The sequence below is a fragment of the Vidua macroura genome, chromosome 1, assembly GCF_024509145.1.
Source record: "Vidua macroura isolate BioBank_ID:100142 chromosome 1, ASM2450914v1, whole genome shotgun sequence".
NCBI lineage: Eukaryota > Metazoa > Chordata > Aves > Passeriformes > Viduidae > Vidua > Vidua macroura.
The window spans coordinates 120946426-120963600 of record NC_071571.1 but is presented as its reverse complement, the minus strand read 5'-3'; the positions used below and the strand labels follow the sequence as shown (position 1 = coordinate 120963600).

At 38.0% G+C, this 17175-nt stretch overlaps 1 protein-coding gene across 1 annotated transcript in view; it reads left to right on the top strand.

Annotated features, from left to right (window-relative positions):
- SLCO5A1 (solute carrier organic anion transporter family member 5A1) overlaps positions 1 to 17175 on the top strand; it is a 68193-nt gene that overhangs the window by 13877 nt on the left and 37141 nt on the right. The window lies entirely within an intron of this gene.

Genomic DNA, 17175 nt, shown 5'->3' with positions numbered 1-17175 from the left:
TAATGAACATCAGATTTAGTAAAGCTTTCCAGAAAAGTTAATAAATTACAGCTAACTGTGAGACATTCCCCCTGAAGGTAATGAGGTACACCTGATACTGAATGGGAGCAGGGTGTGATATGTAAAGCTTTTTCATTTTTAAACAGATAACAAGGCTTTTGGGATTTTTGTACTACACTTTTTAAAGTAATCTGAAATAATGGAAAAGCATGTCATTTATTAAATATTTTTCAAGTCACCAAACCAAGTAGAGAGAGCAACAAACCTTTTTTTTTTCCCATTGTGAAAGCAGTTTTGGGCAAGTATCATTTTTATTAATTTGAGTTTGATGGCAAAACTACTTTTGATGGAAAAGTGTTTAGACACCAGTGTATACTTATTTGCATAGTTTGACATTTTGAGATGCAATTTGCTATTTAATTCTCAATTTCTAATAATTTTAACTTCCATTCATTCTTGGGTGGAAAATACAAGTAAAATCCCATTTGGTTGAAGGTCACTTTCTATGTAACTCTTGCTTCTGTTTTCTTCTAGTACATCGTTCAAGACATACCTAGATTCCAGTATGCTGGAGAGGATTACTTTTTCCGTTTGCTCCTCATGAGAATACCAGCACTGTGGCTTCAGGCTTACGTGTTTTTATATTTATAAATGTTTCCCTGATGGGTTTCAGCAGTGTGTGTTAATGAAAGGATGATCTCTATGATGATTTATTCTTTGTGCAGGAGCACCAATATAATCCAGTTTGAGTTGTAATCGACACACTTTAGTTTTAGTTAGATGTTGCCTGTGTTTAAATATCCCTGTGTCAGCTCTTCTGTTTAAACAGCTTTATTATTCCATTTTGGGAGCAAACTTCCATATCACATTGCAGTTAATATAGTGTTTTATCACACTAATTGCCTGTTAGTGCAGTTTTTGTGTGATTAAGGTATTCTTATTGTACATTACTGTATCGCCCAAGACTTGCATAACAAGATAATTAATCTATACTATCTCCAAGGAATAAATAAAAGTACTGGATGAGGGTCACAGCCTCTGATAATTATGTATGTTACAAGAAGAAAGCTGAACAGAAATGCTTGGATTTTCCCATTTTGAGGGATTTTTAAGTGCATAGCGTTTTGTCTCCTTAGTCTTCTGGGACTCTCCAGCTGAACATTGTTACTGCTGAGGTAATAGTTTACATGGTACGTAGAATCATTTAGATTGGAAAAGAAAGACCTTTAAGATCATTGAGTCCAACCTTAAGTGAGCATTGCTAGCAGTGCTAGTTCGGCGTTAACTTGAATTGGAGGCTGTTTTTCCTGAGGGCTGTCCCTTAGCCTTTGTCAGCCCAGATGTGTTTTGGTGTGATGTGCTGCCTGGAGGGCGGTCTCTGACCACACCGCCCCTTTCCCTGTGCTGTGGGTGCCTGCTGCTGCCCTTCCCTGCTGCTGGCTTCGAGGGTTTTGTGACTGGCACCGAGCACACCTCCAGCTGCTCTGACACGGCTGCCAGGGCAGGTTTGTGCCAGGTCTGCAGCTCGTCTGTGTGTGCCGGCGTTCATGGGATGGACTGGGACAGCCAGGCCGGGGAGCGGGTGGCTCTTGGAACCACCCGGGGCAGCAGCCTGCACACGTGGGGGTCAGATCCCTCCCAGCATCTGAGCCACAGAAGAGGCAGCTGCCCCGAACATCTGGATTGTTAACATCGGCCTGACACTTTCATTCCTTTAGTCAGACACTTTCTTGAAATGAGAGGTGTTTAGCTGAATTCAGCTCATGTATTTTTAGTATTTTGGAAGAGAGGCTTTTTCTTCAATGTTCATATTTGGAACAATGACTTCCTCATTGCACATTTTTCAGTGGAATATTTTCTCTAGAGTTTTTTTCCCTCTCTATTATTGTGTCTGTTTGAAACTCCCACACTGTAGCTAACAGTTACATTATGCATTGATAAGCTTCTTACACACTTGTAAATACAAATTTTCAGGGTTATGTTGTAATGAATTGTAATACATTATTCATAAATGTGGTGCTTGTGTAGAATAGAAGCCAAATATAAAAGCCATTTGGTCTTACACAGTGTTAAGTATTGAAAATGAATGATAAAGTGATAAATTAAGAAAATGTAATAGGAATTGGTCACCCCTGATAATAGACATGCTCCCTTTCTTTCCTTTGCAGAAGTTTCTCTCCCTGCATTTTGAACAGATCTCCCTAGGATGCTGCCGAACTCACCTTGTTCTTCCTTGCCTCAAACATTACATTTTCTTTTCTTAAAACCAGGAGAAATTATATTCATGCTAAATTGTTTGTAATCTGCTTTTGGGTACTGCAATGATGAATCTGATCTTAAAAAAAATATTGTAGAATAGCCTTTGAGATTAAGTGCTGTTGTTTCACTGAGTAGCACATTGGGAGATGGATGTTTCAATCCAATAAGGTATTTTTTCTGACTCCAAATACATTATTCTTATAATGAAAGGTCAAAGAATTTTAATTTAGAGATGAATAGAATAGGAAGACAGAGTAATGCATTCTATTTTTTAGAAATGGCAATAAATGGAAGAGATGCAGAAATGTTAGCTGAAAAAGCTCTGTGAAGGCACAGGGCAGAATACCACCACATATCAGTGCTAAGGGAAACCACTGTTGAACCCCACCAGTGGGGAAGGGCTTGTTTTCAAGCCTGGCTTTTCCTTCCGCTGAGAAATAAAGCTGATGAGTCTCTGCAGAAATCATATCTCCACTGTCACGGGGCTACCTTTTAGATGGGTTTTATTTTATATATTAAAATTGCAGGAGGGGGAATAGCTCAATTCTTTAAGACTTGATTGTTTGGCCTTCCTTTAGCTCCTCCCTGGCCACAGATACCTGAGGTTGTATTATCTGAGTGATGACATCCTTGGCCTGAGGACCTCTGGGAAGCTGTGCAGTGGTGCCATGCCAGTGGAAGACTTTGGAAAGAAAATTAGACAAACCAGTCAATAGTAATAGCTAAAATAATTTAGAATTGTTGCAAATGTTTTTTTTTCCCTAGGAGAAGATTTCTACAGAAATGAAAGCTGCCTATTTTTTCTTTTCTTTTTCTGCCTAGTTTTTCTTTTTCTTTTGAGTCAAATAAAGTAGCAACAGTAAAAAGTACATAAGACGTGTGACTCAGGTGAGCTTACTGAAAAGCAAAGTGCTAAATAGCTAATTACTATTCCACTAATCAGTGTTCCTATTTTCCATCTGAGAGCCTTCAGGATATTCCTGAAACTGGGAAATAAGGAGGAGAAGGCTGTTTTCTAATTTTGTTTCTTCCTGTGACAATCTGAAGACATTTCATTGGTTTCTGTGGGTTTTTTTTCCTGTATCACATCACTGTAAAAGAGAACATGGTGTGAACTAAGCTTTTTACTTTTCTCTTAAAACTATGCAAATAGTTTTTTTTTATTGCATCTTCTGAGTCAGTTCTATAATTGAAATATTACATATTTTCTGTGATTTTATGGAAACAAACAAAATTACTGTGTCAAAATATTTTCTCTATGGACATTTGTAAAGGTACAACAGAAATGAATGGATGTATTCACAAAAAATGGCTAGGAAAGGCAGTGTCCATCAGCTGTGTGCTAAATATCCTGAAGAGAAAAGTGTGGGGTGGTACCTCTGAATTGTTCCTCCACTGGAAAAGGAGATACATGCTGTTATACCTACACAGTTTCACAGGTATGAAACTGAGAAGTAGCATTTCAGTTTGATTATTCAGCTGTTTTAGCTAGAAACAAGTGTCTGATTCTGCTGCTGCATCTCTGCTGGTGTTGTCACTGCATGTTTTGATGTTTCAGTTGCTAATCTTTTCCCAACAGTTTTAGTGTTTGAAAAGCATAATGCTGTGTTACCATCATTTGTGTGTTCTGAAAGAAACATTTGCCTGAGTGGTTTATTTTATGAGTTAGCAGATGGTGATTTAAATGCGCTTGAACCAGCAAGAGCCTTGGTTCTGTAAGCATGTCTCTGGTTCAGAAAATCTCCACAAAGCACTCACAAAGAGATGAGCAAAGTAGCTATGGTGTTTGGGAGCACAAATGGAGCAGCCATGATGTGTTTGAGAAGGGTTTACACAGTTTTGGGGGTTAGAATTGGCCTCCAGGCAAGGACATGTTACTCTGGTGTAACATGGGGTGACCTTAGGCATGCAGCTTGGTGGAAAAGGAACCTGAGAGATCTCAAAGCTGAATTTACTGTGCCATGTTTTCAGTGTTTTGAGCCCTGTATTCTGTGTATGAGTGTTACCATGATATACTTCATAAAAGCAGCTGAAGAATTTCACCTGCATGAGAGGCTACAGGTGATGAAGGTCTGTGTTTGTCAAAAGTTCTGCTAAGACCCTTTTTTAACTTGTTTTGTTTTGTTTGAGCCATTTGTGGTCTGAATGTAGTGTCAACACTGATGTCAGAAGTAAACTTGTAATCTTGGGATGTTTTTTAAAATTTATTAGAGATAGGCATGTGTCAGATACAATTATCTGTGTATGGATATGGATCATATAGATCCAAGTATGTTCTGTTAGCATATATAAATAGTTTATACAACAGTTTTAGTTTAAGGCAATGTGATAGATGTTTGTTCTTGAGGCAATTTTTTATTGTAGCTCATGTTTTTATTTACAGAGTTTGTTAGAAAGCAAGTGTGATTGTAAATTTAAGAGCCTTCTTGCTAGTGTTGCATTTGATTCTTTTAACTTTCACATTGTGTCTCTTCTACAATGACAAGCAGTCACTTTATGAGAGACAAACGAAGGCTTGTGCTGCACCTTCAAATGAATATGTGTAATAAATATTTGTGAGTGCTCTGTTGAAACTCCATCTGCACTGGCATAAATTAATCTCATGACAATATAGTTTCTTAAAATGGTCACTGCAGTGGATAACAATTGCAGTTAGGTACAACATGCAGTACAGAAATGTAGTACATGCTTTATATTTGCTCTTTGGAAGAGTACTAGGTGTTTCAGGTTTTACTGATGGACGCTTTTATTCTTTGTCTATGAGCTGTGGGCTTCCACATGTTATGTTGGCAAATTCATCAGTATGAATCTGAACTGTAGTTAAGGATCCAACAGTGTGTGAAGGCATGTCTCTTCTGTCACACATTGTAGAAAACTCCCAAAGAGTGGGAAGATGCCAGATCAATTTTCATTAGACTTGGAAAAGCTCTGACAGCAGCAGAGACCACTGGTAACACTTGCAATCATGGTTATTCCAAGCAACTCCAGTATCATTCCTTGAGGATCTTCCTGTCAATCTCTCCTGTCTCTCTCTCAGAATAATTTAATAACTGAGGTTAAAATTTCCCAAGGAGATTAAGGAAGTCAAGGGACCTAACTTTCAGTGAATTTCAGTGGGATTTAGGGCTCAAATTGAATTTTCTTTGGAAACATAAGATAAGAGTTTCAACAAATTGCTTTTTTGTGATAAATTGATTGAAAGCTGTGATAGTTTGCAGATTGTGTGCATAAATGTAATCTTCCAATTAAATCTTCTTAGTGTAAATAACTGAACACATGTTCTCTGTGAGAATGGATGCAAATGGACAAAGATACTAGAAAGAAAGGTCACTGAGTTGCTTGAGTGAGAAAAATCTACATCAGGAAATACATTTGATTTTCATTGGTACTTCATAGGTTGTTTCCTGAGCCTGCCTGAGCAGTGTCTGTGTGTTCAGTACCAGCTCCAGGTCAGTTTTTCTGGTATGTCCTTGCTCTTTGGTGCTTTCAAAATCACCATGGCAGAGAAGGATGCCCAGGGGTGGCTCAGGACAGCGTCGAGGTTCCTTGGCTGCTGCAGCCAGTACTGATGCCACCACCCATGCTGGGACAGTCTCTGCTAAATGCTCAGCTGATACATCTGTGAAATGGCAAAGTGCAGACCCAGCTCTGGCCCTTCCCTTGCCAATGTAAGGCCTTTGGAGATGTCTCAAGGCAGCATAGCCAGGAGGGAAGGTGAAGAGGCTTCTTGTCTTTTGGCATCCTTCTTTGCAAAGGATGGGGGCTGCATAATCTACTGTGTTAGAGACAAAAAGAGAATTGGTGGGATAATTTCATGCTTTATTGGACCAGAAAGGACTGTTATATTCATTTACTCTGACATCTGTGTTCAATCAGATTTAATTACAGTGTTATCCCTATCCAAAGCTCTATTTATATAAAACCATATAGCTTAAAACAAAGCACTCAGTTAGAATCTGCCATGTCCCTAGGAATATAATAGAGTTAACTATTTTGTTTAAAACATTACTGCCATTAAAATGTGTCTAAAGTTGGCAGAAAGTAATTTCTATGTAGCCTCTAGCCACCACATTTTTTATGTCTGTGAAAGCATCTTTTACTATTGAAGAATAAAAATATGCTTAATAATCTGTTAATCTAAGTAGTTGAAAAACAAAGCTGTCATGTCTAATTCTACTCACAGAAGAAAGAAAAAGCCAGAATGAACAATATTTTTTTTAATTGCAGACTAAATGAAAGGATATTGGCATTTTTCTCTAAAATATGTCAGCTGAATAATTAGATTACCTAATTAGTGAAAGTAAGTTTAGCTGATTAGAAATTTTTCAGATTTCGTAAGTCAGCCATATATGGTGTTTTGAAATAATCTTGGAAAGATCCCTGTAATATAAATAGTTATCTCTTGGAAATGCCAAAACTGCAAGTTAGTAATACTTCTGTATTTTATTAACATATCTTATTGGAACTGGGAATGAGCTGCAAATGGAACTGTAAATCACAATGATAATTTATATCTTAAAAAGAAAGACAAATGTAGCTATGATATTACCATTTGTAATAGGAGAACCTTTTGTTAGAGTGATTTTTTAAAGCTACACATGGTGTTTAAATTATTCATTTTAATAACACTGATAAAATATTGTGATGGTCTTGCTCTGACAAATTATGATACAATTAAATCTCTATTATAGAGGTATAGTGATTTAAAGTTTTTTATATAGAGAAAATTATTTGGTTTTGGTCATGTTGAAATATTTAACTTACATTGAATTATTTTGATCTTTATGAAGGACTACAGATTAACATTTAAAAAATAATCTTTTTTGCTTGACTTAGAGACAAAACCAAATCAAAGCAAGCCATGTAAAACACATTACTTAAAATGTCAAACTAAAATATTTTTACAATTTTTATTTTATTATTGGTTTTGCATGTCAGTATCTACCTTTCCTCATGAGGCATACGTTTGTTTCTTTCAGGACTTGACTAAAATGGTCTAAGGAAATACAGAATTATATTTATTTATAGAATCAGTTTGTTACTAACAAATGGTGTCTGTGGTGATGTTCTGTACAAAAACAAAAAACCAAAACAAAAATATAAATTAATTTCCTGCCTTTTGGTTTCTTACAAAACAGTATTCACCTCTTTTTTCCGTGACTCTGTGATCTCCATTTTCTCTGATTTTCTTGAATATCTCTAACAATTCATGTCCCTTTATCAGATTTGGGAGTATCTTTTCAGGGATCTGCAGCAGCAGCTTGGTGCTTCTGTATCCTATTTCATGGGGCTGTGTCAGGAGCGTTAGGGTTGTTGAGGACAATTTGTTTCTCCCTGGTGGGGCACCCATTAGCTCCTTTACCATGGGGAAGGAAGGATTTGCTGGGGCACTGCTTGATGACATTTTTCCATAGCTGGGATGAAGAGATTCTGTTTGGTGCTACAGCAAGAAACTCTTTTGTCCCCAAGCAGAACATGGAGTTGAATGAGCTCTCGTGTCTATCTTACAATCCCTCTGTGGAAAACAGAGGAGAGATCCTTACCCAGAACCCAAAGCTCAAGTTTTATTTCCAGAATCAAACATTTCACCATAATTTCAGCTTCATGAAAGTGCCCAAACATTGTTGTTCCTATGAAGATAAAGATCGTATTTTGAAGCTTTGGAGGTTTTCATAAAATAGTGGTGTTGTCCTTTAGCTAAAATAAATGGTCTCCTCTATTTATAACTGTTACACATGGATGGAAATGTTTTTCAGACTCTTTGACCTGTAATAATATTTTCACTATTGTTTCAAATATGACTATACAGCTCTACAATTCACTTTTCCAATTGTTGTTTAATATATTTTTATTGAAGCTGTTGCAACTTTCAGCCTTTCTGAATGTAGCAAAATAATTTTTTAGCAATACAAGAGATGTTAAAACTCACAGGGTCATCTGCAAATTGCTGGAATAATGGGCTTTTGCTTACAGGCAGATTTTGCGTCAGATATGAGTAATGAAGTGTAATTACTGTTGTTTCGGTTGAAAGATGAAAATGTAAGTGCAATTTACAAAGAAAATAAGAAGAAATGCTGTGTGGCTTGCCCTTCTTTACAGTCTGTTAGCGAGAGGTAGTGAAGGGAAAAATGATCACCAACATTTTCAATAATTAACCTATGCCTCCCAGGCAGAAACCAATTTTTGAAAGGAAATTAAGTCTGAGGGAATATGATTGAAGTAATTTACCCCTTTACTTCTTTGTTCTGTTGTCTTGCTGGCGGGACAAAGCAAAAATGAATATATAGAAATACATGTGTGCTTACTATCAGCACCTCACCTGTCCTTTCAGTAGATATTTGGTCTATTTCCACTCCTTCCTCACATTTTCTTTTCTAGGCACAAAGGACCTGGCTTTGAATTATGATGAAGTATAAAAGAATGCATGTCAAATCTGCCTCTGAAAAACAGGTATTTGTGTGCCATTGGCTGGTTTGTGCACAATAAAAGCCCACATCCATAGACATTGGGTATTTAGTGTATATAGATTTTGCTAAGGAATTGGTACTTATTACTGGTTCTTCTGATGGTTTGTGATGACACACTCTTAACATCTGGTTCCGTGCCTGATAAATTTCACTGGGTTCTTCTTTGCTTTTCCTCTGGGAGTTGGGTGCATTCTCCCAGCTCAGAGAGATGAGAAAACTTGAGTAATATATTCCTGTTGGCTTGTGCTCTTAGACTACCTGAACATTATGTAAAACAAAGTAAAAATAAATCATAATACAAAAACTTTGAAATACTCTTCTGGGCTAGGTTCTGGTGGTCTTGTAGCTATGGACCTTTCCAGCTGTGATTTTAAATTTGATCTCTTTTTTTCCATTTTCTTTGGGAATTGCCTGTTGAGGTCCACTTGAAGGCCAAATCTCAGCTTTTGTATTTTGATATTTTTCACTGTTTGATATTTGAAGAAAAGGGGATGACAAGCAAGTGAACAACCCTGCCCACTCGAGTGCAGTTAGAAGTAATACTAAAGACATGAAAATATGTTTTAAGAAGCTGAGATCAACAGAGTCTATAAGCATGTGCCTGGGGATAATCCCTAGAGAAAATTAAATGTGTGTATGTAACCTCAACTGTCAAACCATTAAAACCTCCCAAAGCCAAGCAATTAAAAAGGCAGAGATCAGATATTCCCATTTGACATGACCTTATGGAAAGAATGCCAATGAGTCAAGAGGCTGCTTTAGTATCTTAAAGATAGCCAACAGCTTCAGTGTCCTTTGAGTAGGAGCACCCCTGAGTATTACTGCAGAAGTGCCAAATCCTGCCTGCTTCAAGAGAGAAGTCACAGTGGCTTCAAGAATACTCTTAATGTGAATGTTAAATTCACAACTGTGGATTTAGCTCCCAGTGTTTGAATTAACTGTATTTGGGAAATAATACAGTGAAATTATCTAACCAATTAGTAGTTAAAGGTTTTAAAAATTATTTGGAGTAGTAGCTTGCTTGTGATTTAGTTAATAATAGTTATATTCAGTAGATAATTTGCTGTATGGAAATGGACACTACTTCTATGACATTTCATTGTTTCATTCTTTGGAGTAATCAGAACTTTGGGATGCTGACAGACCAAGAATTCGGAAAGGACCAAGAAGTAGGCATTAACACAAATGGTCAATGTCTCTGTCTAGTTGCCTTACTATTCACAAAAGGAAACATTTTTAAGAAGCATGCTGTTTTGAAAACTCACACTTTGGGAATTCATGCCTAGTCAACTTCTTGTGATATGTTACCTTGTGTTAATAACTCAAGATACCAACATAAACTTCTTGAAGATGTGGAGCGTTTTTGAGAGCTGATTTCCAGACAGTTCCAGCCAAGAGCAGAGCTGTGCCTTCTGTTGCATCTCTCTGACATTCTGACTCTGTTCAGCACAAGTAGTGTGTGTATCTGTCTGAGACCAAAAATTCAATAATAGTACTTTTCCATATCAAAATTTCCTACATATGGAAAAAAAAAATTGGAAATTTTAAGAAAGATCACTGTTACTCATGCATTTAAGCAGTTGTTGACACTTCTATTTTAAAAAAATCCCAAACACCTATTTAGGTTACCAATGCCTTTGACTTCATGGGAAGAATATCAGAACATCTTTGTTTTCAGTTTAGGTTCTGATCATGCAAGTATAGATGTGTATATCTTTGGTCATGCAAACAATTCACATGGGACTATCCATATGCTTGAAGTTAGTTGTATGTGCTTTTGGAATACCATCATCATCATATTTTATTTAAAACATATTTTATTTAATTTAACTTCCAGCATTTTTTAATAGAGAGATAAGCTGGACCATTAATTTTATTTTCCTTGGCAGGCATGTAAAATTATGCTTTAATTATGTTTCTCTATAAATTTGTCTTCCAGGTCTGTGGAATCTGCTTGTTAAAATAGTGACAAATATATTCTATACAAAGATCAAGAGAGGCTACTGAAGTAGTTTTGTTGCTCTGTTTATTGTTTTGAGTGGAACACTGGATCTGAGAGACTATTAAAGTCATGTAACACTAATACATTTTGAAAGGAAGTGATTTAAAGATGTGAACTGGACATTATTATCTGAACTGCAGTAGTGCTCAAAGCATTGTTTTTTCCTGAGCAAATAACCACATTAAAGAAAAAATCCTAAAGCATGTATAGATACGTTTGATTGTGTGCTTGTGATGAAAAGAAGGAAGTGAACCAGTTTCCTGACTTAAAAGCTTTTGAGAAGTCTGCCTGGCTTCTGCTTACAACTCAGTTTTGTGTCCTCAGGCTTAAAAGAGTGGTTAAACCTTATGTTTTTTGGGGTAGCTTCTGTGTGGTGAGATTAGACAGAATGAGGTAAATACGCCTTTATGAACGGGAGCAATGTTTCTTTGAAAGCTCCTTTATGCTTGCTCCTTGCTGTCCCATCACAATGCTGTGACATGAGAGGAACAGTGGAGAGCTGGGACCTGTTCCCCTTTGAAACCTCTGTCTATCAGCTTTGCTCTGTGTAGAAATCAAAATCTGCCCTATACCCCAGAGAAATAACAGTGCTGCTCATTCTCCAGTGACAGCACAGCACAGCTGTCCAAGGAAATGTCTGCTGGTAGCGCTGGAGAGGATGCTATGGTACTATAGCATGGTGGTGCTTCTCTTGCTTGCAAAATTCCAGGTGGTAACCCTGCGACTATTTTTTTTTAACCTGTAGCCCTTTAAATTCCTTGGCACATAAATATTCAAGATTATGTAAAGTTCATCATGCATTTTGGTTAAAGCTCTGTCCTCAGATTGTAAACAAGTAATCTGTAAACACATGGCTTTCCTTGCAAATTCACATGAATGTTTTCTTTTGGTGTTGTTTTTATTCTTCTTTGTGCTGTTCTTTAACGAGAGTATTGTTCAGCCAGTAGGACACTGAATTATTGCATCAATTAAGTAAATTACACTTCTGGACTTATTAGTCTACTTCACAACTCTAGGGGATTGATGTTATCTTTTGTCTTTCTGTCTTCCAGTCAATACCCTCATGGTAATGACAGTTAAGATTTTGGAGTAAAAACTTGAAATCTACAGATATAAAAGGATTATGATTCTATATCCCTAAAAAGTATCATACAAAATATATTAAAATTGCTCTACTATTCTGACAGTAGCAAACATTCATACACATACTTGTATGCATATATAAAATATATCTTCAGAATGCACCCTGTAGCTTTTGCAGGATTTTGCAAATTCTAAACTTCCTTTGAAAAAAGAATAAAGGTCAAATTCTGCTTGTCTTACACATGTATGAAATGAATAGCTGTACTATGGTGATGTGCTGCCAAGATTTGGACAATGGGGTCTTTCAGAAATGTTCCTCCTCCTCCAGTGGTAAACTCTGTGTGGTGACATGTGTGTGCACACAGAGGAGATGACAGGGACTGAGCAATATATGCCTTTGTTTTTACTTTTTTAAGCCAAGTGTGTTTTTAGAACCCAGAAGCTAACCTGTTGTAGCTCACTAATGTGTTGTTTCTGTTCATCTGGGCACAAAATGTGACTTGAGACTTTAATTGATGCTAGCATGACTCATATAAAGAGGCACAGTCAGGGGGTTCACATAAGCATTTGAGAGTGCCACAGAGGCATATGTTATATACTCCCTTATACAGAGCCTACTGAAGATGTCTTTTGGTGTGATTAAAAGAGGAAAAGGACATTCACAACACAAAATAACCTCTGTCTCATTAAATTTGGTAGTGTAGGTAGATTTTTAAATTCTTTGGCAACAAAGTTTTTTCAGACCTGTAGAGGATTCAGCTCATCTTACTGTAGTCACAAAGACTGCTGCAATATGCAATATGCAGTATGTAAAGCTTCTCCCGTTGAAGAAGAATCTCTATGAAGAAAGCAATAGACAATATTACAGTTTTGTCAAACGCTGTCAGAATGGCAGCATTCATAACTTTTCTGTGGTGAAGAATGACACTTTTTAATCTTACTTCACATGGATAGGTAAATTCCTTTTGTAAGTAGGTTACTCATTCTCTGACTCCCCTTTTCTCTCCCATCCAGCATCATAGCTGTGATGGCAGTTTATGGCTCAGCCTGGCTAGCCACAGTCAGCTGCAGTTTTGAAACTAGACCACCTTGCTAGTATGGTGTAGAGCCCGAGATATGCCATGCTGAGGATATACTCAGTGAGGCAGTGAAGTTCTTCCAGTACAAAGCTTCAAGGAGTTAAAATTGCCATGGCTAGATATCTTGGGTGAAAATGGACACTTAACTAACTCTCTCTGAATCAGGCTATTTTTACTTATCTACAGTCTGTGTCAGAGATAGAGCTATGATCTGAAAGACCAGGCTTGGGAGGGCTGGGAAAGGCTATCCCTCATGGCTGAAGAGAAAATACACCGAGAGGAAGAGATATGCTTGGTAATGGAAACTCTTAACCACAACACTAAGATCTTTGGAGAAGAGGGGGACTTTAAAAAATCCACAAGGTCTTTGGTCTTTGAAATAGTGGTGTTTAAAGGCCATGTAATTTTAGTAAACCAACTTGTGCTTTCCTATGAAGACTTAGGATCCTATATGACAGCAACAGCAGCAGTAAGCTACAACAGACTTCTGGGGAAAAGCTTTTGCCAGGTCCAGTCTAAGCTGGTTGTGTTGAATGTCATGAGTAGTTCTCAGATGGTTCTAAGTCACTCTGAGGTCAGCTCAGTTGGTTAGAGCATGGTACTGTTAATGCCAAGGTTGTGGATTTGATCCCTGTGCAGGTCATTCCCTTGGGAACGTGGGTGGCCTCCAGCTCAGAATATTCTGTGGTTCTGTGAAGTCGGTAGGAGTGAGTGACCTGCAGATGTGCTTTCCTAGAGAGACCAATGTTCCCACAGAATTGTAATATGACTTGTCAGCATTGAACATGTGTGGCTAATGCAGGAGCTCAGAGGGGTGCAATCCTGCATTCCAGTGCATTCCAGAAGAGATTCAGATTGATGTTGCAGCCGATATGTCTATATTAACAATAGTTTCCTTCTTTTGTCTGTTGAGGATGATTTATGGTTTGGAATAGAGCTTTTAACTCATGAAATGTACATCACCTCTGTTTTATCATGGGAAAGGACATACTACTGCTATTTTACAGCATAGCTTTTTGTGAGAAATAGTAAGGCAGCTTGCAAATTTAAGCACCAGGCAAGCTTATGGCTATGAGGTTATAAGACAGATGCTGGATTTCCTTAGGTGCAATTAAAAAAATTATCTGGATACTGTGTGCTCTGCCTCAACATCACAGTATTCCAGCATGTCCCGTGATAAAAATGTTACTTCCATTTGAAAGGTCTTGGCTGTCACATCTGTGCAACTCCCTAGATCAAGATCCCTGATCATGGCCTAAAGAGGGAGGACCAAAAAGAGTTAGTTGAAATCCTTGGCAGAAGGCTGAAAGGAAGGTGCTTATACATCATCTATATGTTTTTGAGCCTTTTTCATCCAAAAGCTGGAGACCTTCTAGTGTTCTGAGAGGAAAATGTTCTGAAACTCTTCTCCATAGGATTTTTTATTTGTGAAGCAGGTAAAATTTTGATGACACCGTTATTGAATCTGTTTCCAGTTTAGTTTCCTTTCTATATCATCTAGTAATTCTGGTGGCCTACTTGGGAATCAAAAACTTCTTTATTCCTGAATATAGCTGTGAGGGCTGTGACCAGAATTTTAAGGGTCCAGGACCCTTGAGTAGCCTGCCAGGGTAACTTATGGAGCTGGTTTGCCCTTCACTTCCACAGCAAGGTTTGAAAATTTGGGGCATATTCTTTCAAGTACCTGATTTTGAAATGCTGAAATGTTATGCTTGCCATGCTCTGTTTAGTCCCATTTATAAGTCTAAATTACTTTCTTGCACTTGGTGTCCAATTTCTGATAGTGACCATTATTGGATGTTGAAAAAGATGCTGCAATGTATCTTAAAATGGCAATTTTATGAACTTACCTGCTGCCATTGACCTGGAGCATGGAGACTCTGTGTTTTCTGAAAGACTCAGAAAGTGACATTTTGCTTGTAAGTTATATTAAAAACAAATACATTTTGAAGCCTGAACAGCATATAGTAATTTTAAAATACTCCTGAAATTGTCAACAGGATTTCTTCCTCTAAAGGAGAACAGTGTACAATGTTACTTTTATCTTTATTGTGCAATGTTTGTGCTTACAAGGAAAATCTTCTGAAGTTTCCAGGTGTACAAAATACACTGTTTGGGTAGTGATTTGAAACATAAGCAGTTGCTGCATTTTGCTGCTTTCAGTGGTGGGACTAAAGCTGAATTAATGCAGTATAAGTATTTTTTCTGAATACTGAAGTGAATGGGTTAGGTCAGTCTTCTACTCCCTTTGTGTTTCCTCTCTAAAGATTTTAGAGATCTGAGTTTGCTGTAGTTGTCTGAAACAATTTTCCAAGCAAACATTTGTAGAACAAAATATACTATTGGTTGTGGGAATGTGGAGATAGGTTTTTGTTTGTTGGTTTGTTTTTTTTTTTTTTTTTCCTCCTCATGATGTGAATTTTTGCAAATAACAGTTACTGTGGGATTTGTCTAGCCACTTGCTGCTAAGGAGCAGAGTTTCAATGCCTGATGGAGCATTTTAGACATAGAGAGAATTGTTTCCAATCAATCAGTAGGGAACATGGCTGGAATAAATTTAAATAGTGAACAGAGTTCTGAAAACCATTATATGAAAAGGACTTCAGCAAAATCTATTTATTCAAAATTGCAGTTTCATAAAAACCAAAATGTGTTTACAAAAAAAAAAAAAAAGACTTAAAAGTGATAAAACTAATCAATTTGTGGTCTGGCAGTATGTTTTAATGTAGGCAGTTTTACCTTTTGTGGTGGCTTCTGTGATGTTTTTGTTCGCTGCAATAAGGTTCTATTTTTACTTGTGAGAATGCTGTTTTTCTTCATTCTCTTACTTCAAAGCATAAGATGAAAATGTGCAAGTTATTTTGGTTTAATCAGGCAGATTTAGTGATCCCTTTTTTGCTTATTTTATCTGTGAGATACAATTTACTGCAACAGGTAACATGGAGACTCAAGCTGTAACAACTCAGTTATGCTTCTTCAGCTGCTGCAGTCTAGGATTCAGCATGTCTGATTGAGGATGGGACCAAAAATAATGGAGTCTGCATATTCCTGTTGTAGACAGGGACTGGTCCAGCAACCATCTGGACCTAGAGAGAGGATTACAGAGAATTAGATAATCAGTTCTTTCATGTGCTGCTAGAGGATCTGCAGCAGCTGATCAGGTGTTGCTGTGCTGGAGCCTGGGTTTTGGTGGTACAAGATATGTGGGCAGACAGCAGAGACCAACCCTTCCACCCCCTTGTCTTTTATACTGACAGCCAGACCATATGGGAAGCAGGGCAGAAGCATCTTAAAAAGGAATGGGTACTGCAGGGTGTATTAAGGAAGGAAAGAGATAATGTAGGGGAATGGAATTGAGTGGAATAGAACAGAACATTTCAGTTGGAAGGGAGCTGCAATGATCATTTCATCCAAATGCCTGACTGCTTCAGGGCTGATCAGAAACAACCCTGTTACTAAGGGCATTGTCCAAATGCCTCTTAAACACACTGATAAGTCTGGCACCTCCCTAGGAAACCTTAATGGGTGTTTGACCTCCCTCTCCATAAGGAAATGTTTCCTAAGATCTAATGTAAACCTCCTCTGGTGAAGCTTTGAACCACTGCCATGTGTCCTGTCACTGGATACCAGAGAGAAAAGATCCAGCGAGTAACGATCCCCTCCTCAGGAAGCTGTAGAGCAATGAGGTTGCCCCTAGGCCTCCTTTTCTCCAAACGAGAGAAGCCTCAATTCCTTGGCTGCCCCTCACAGGTCATTCCTTCCAGCCCTCTCATCAGCTTTGTTGCCCTTATATGGATCCATTCAAGGACCCTCACGTCCTTCTTAACTTGTGATGCCCAGCACTGCCCAAGTGCTCCAGGTGAGGCTGCACCAGTGCTCTACACAGTAGGATAATCACCTTTCTTGAGCAGCTGGTGATTCTGTATTTGATGCACCCCAGGATGGGGTTTGTCCTGTTGGCTTCCAGGACACGCTGCTGATTCTTGCTGTGCCTGCTGCCAACCAGCAGCCCCAGATCCATTTCTGCAGAGAGGCTTTCCAGCCACTCCTCTCCCAGTTTATACTTCTGCTTTATGTTAGTCTGTCCCAGCTGCAGAATCTGGTATTTTGATTTGTTAAACTTCATGCCATCAATCACTGTCCAGTGATCCAGTCTGTGTAGATCCCTCTGCAGAGCCTCTTGTCTCTCTAAAGAGTTAGCAGCACCTCCCAGTTTGGGATCATCAGCAAATGTGCTAGTGGTGGATTCAACTCCTGCCTGCAGGTTGTTGGTAAATGTATTGAC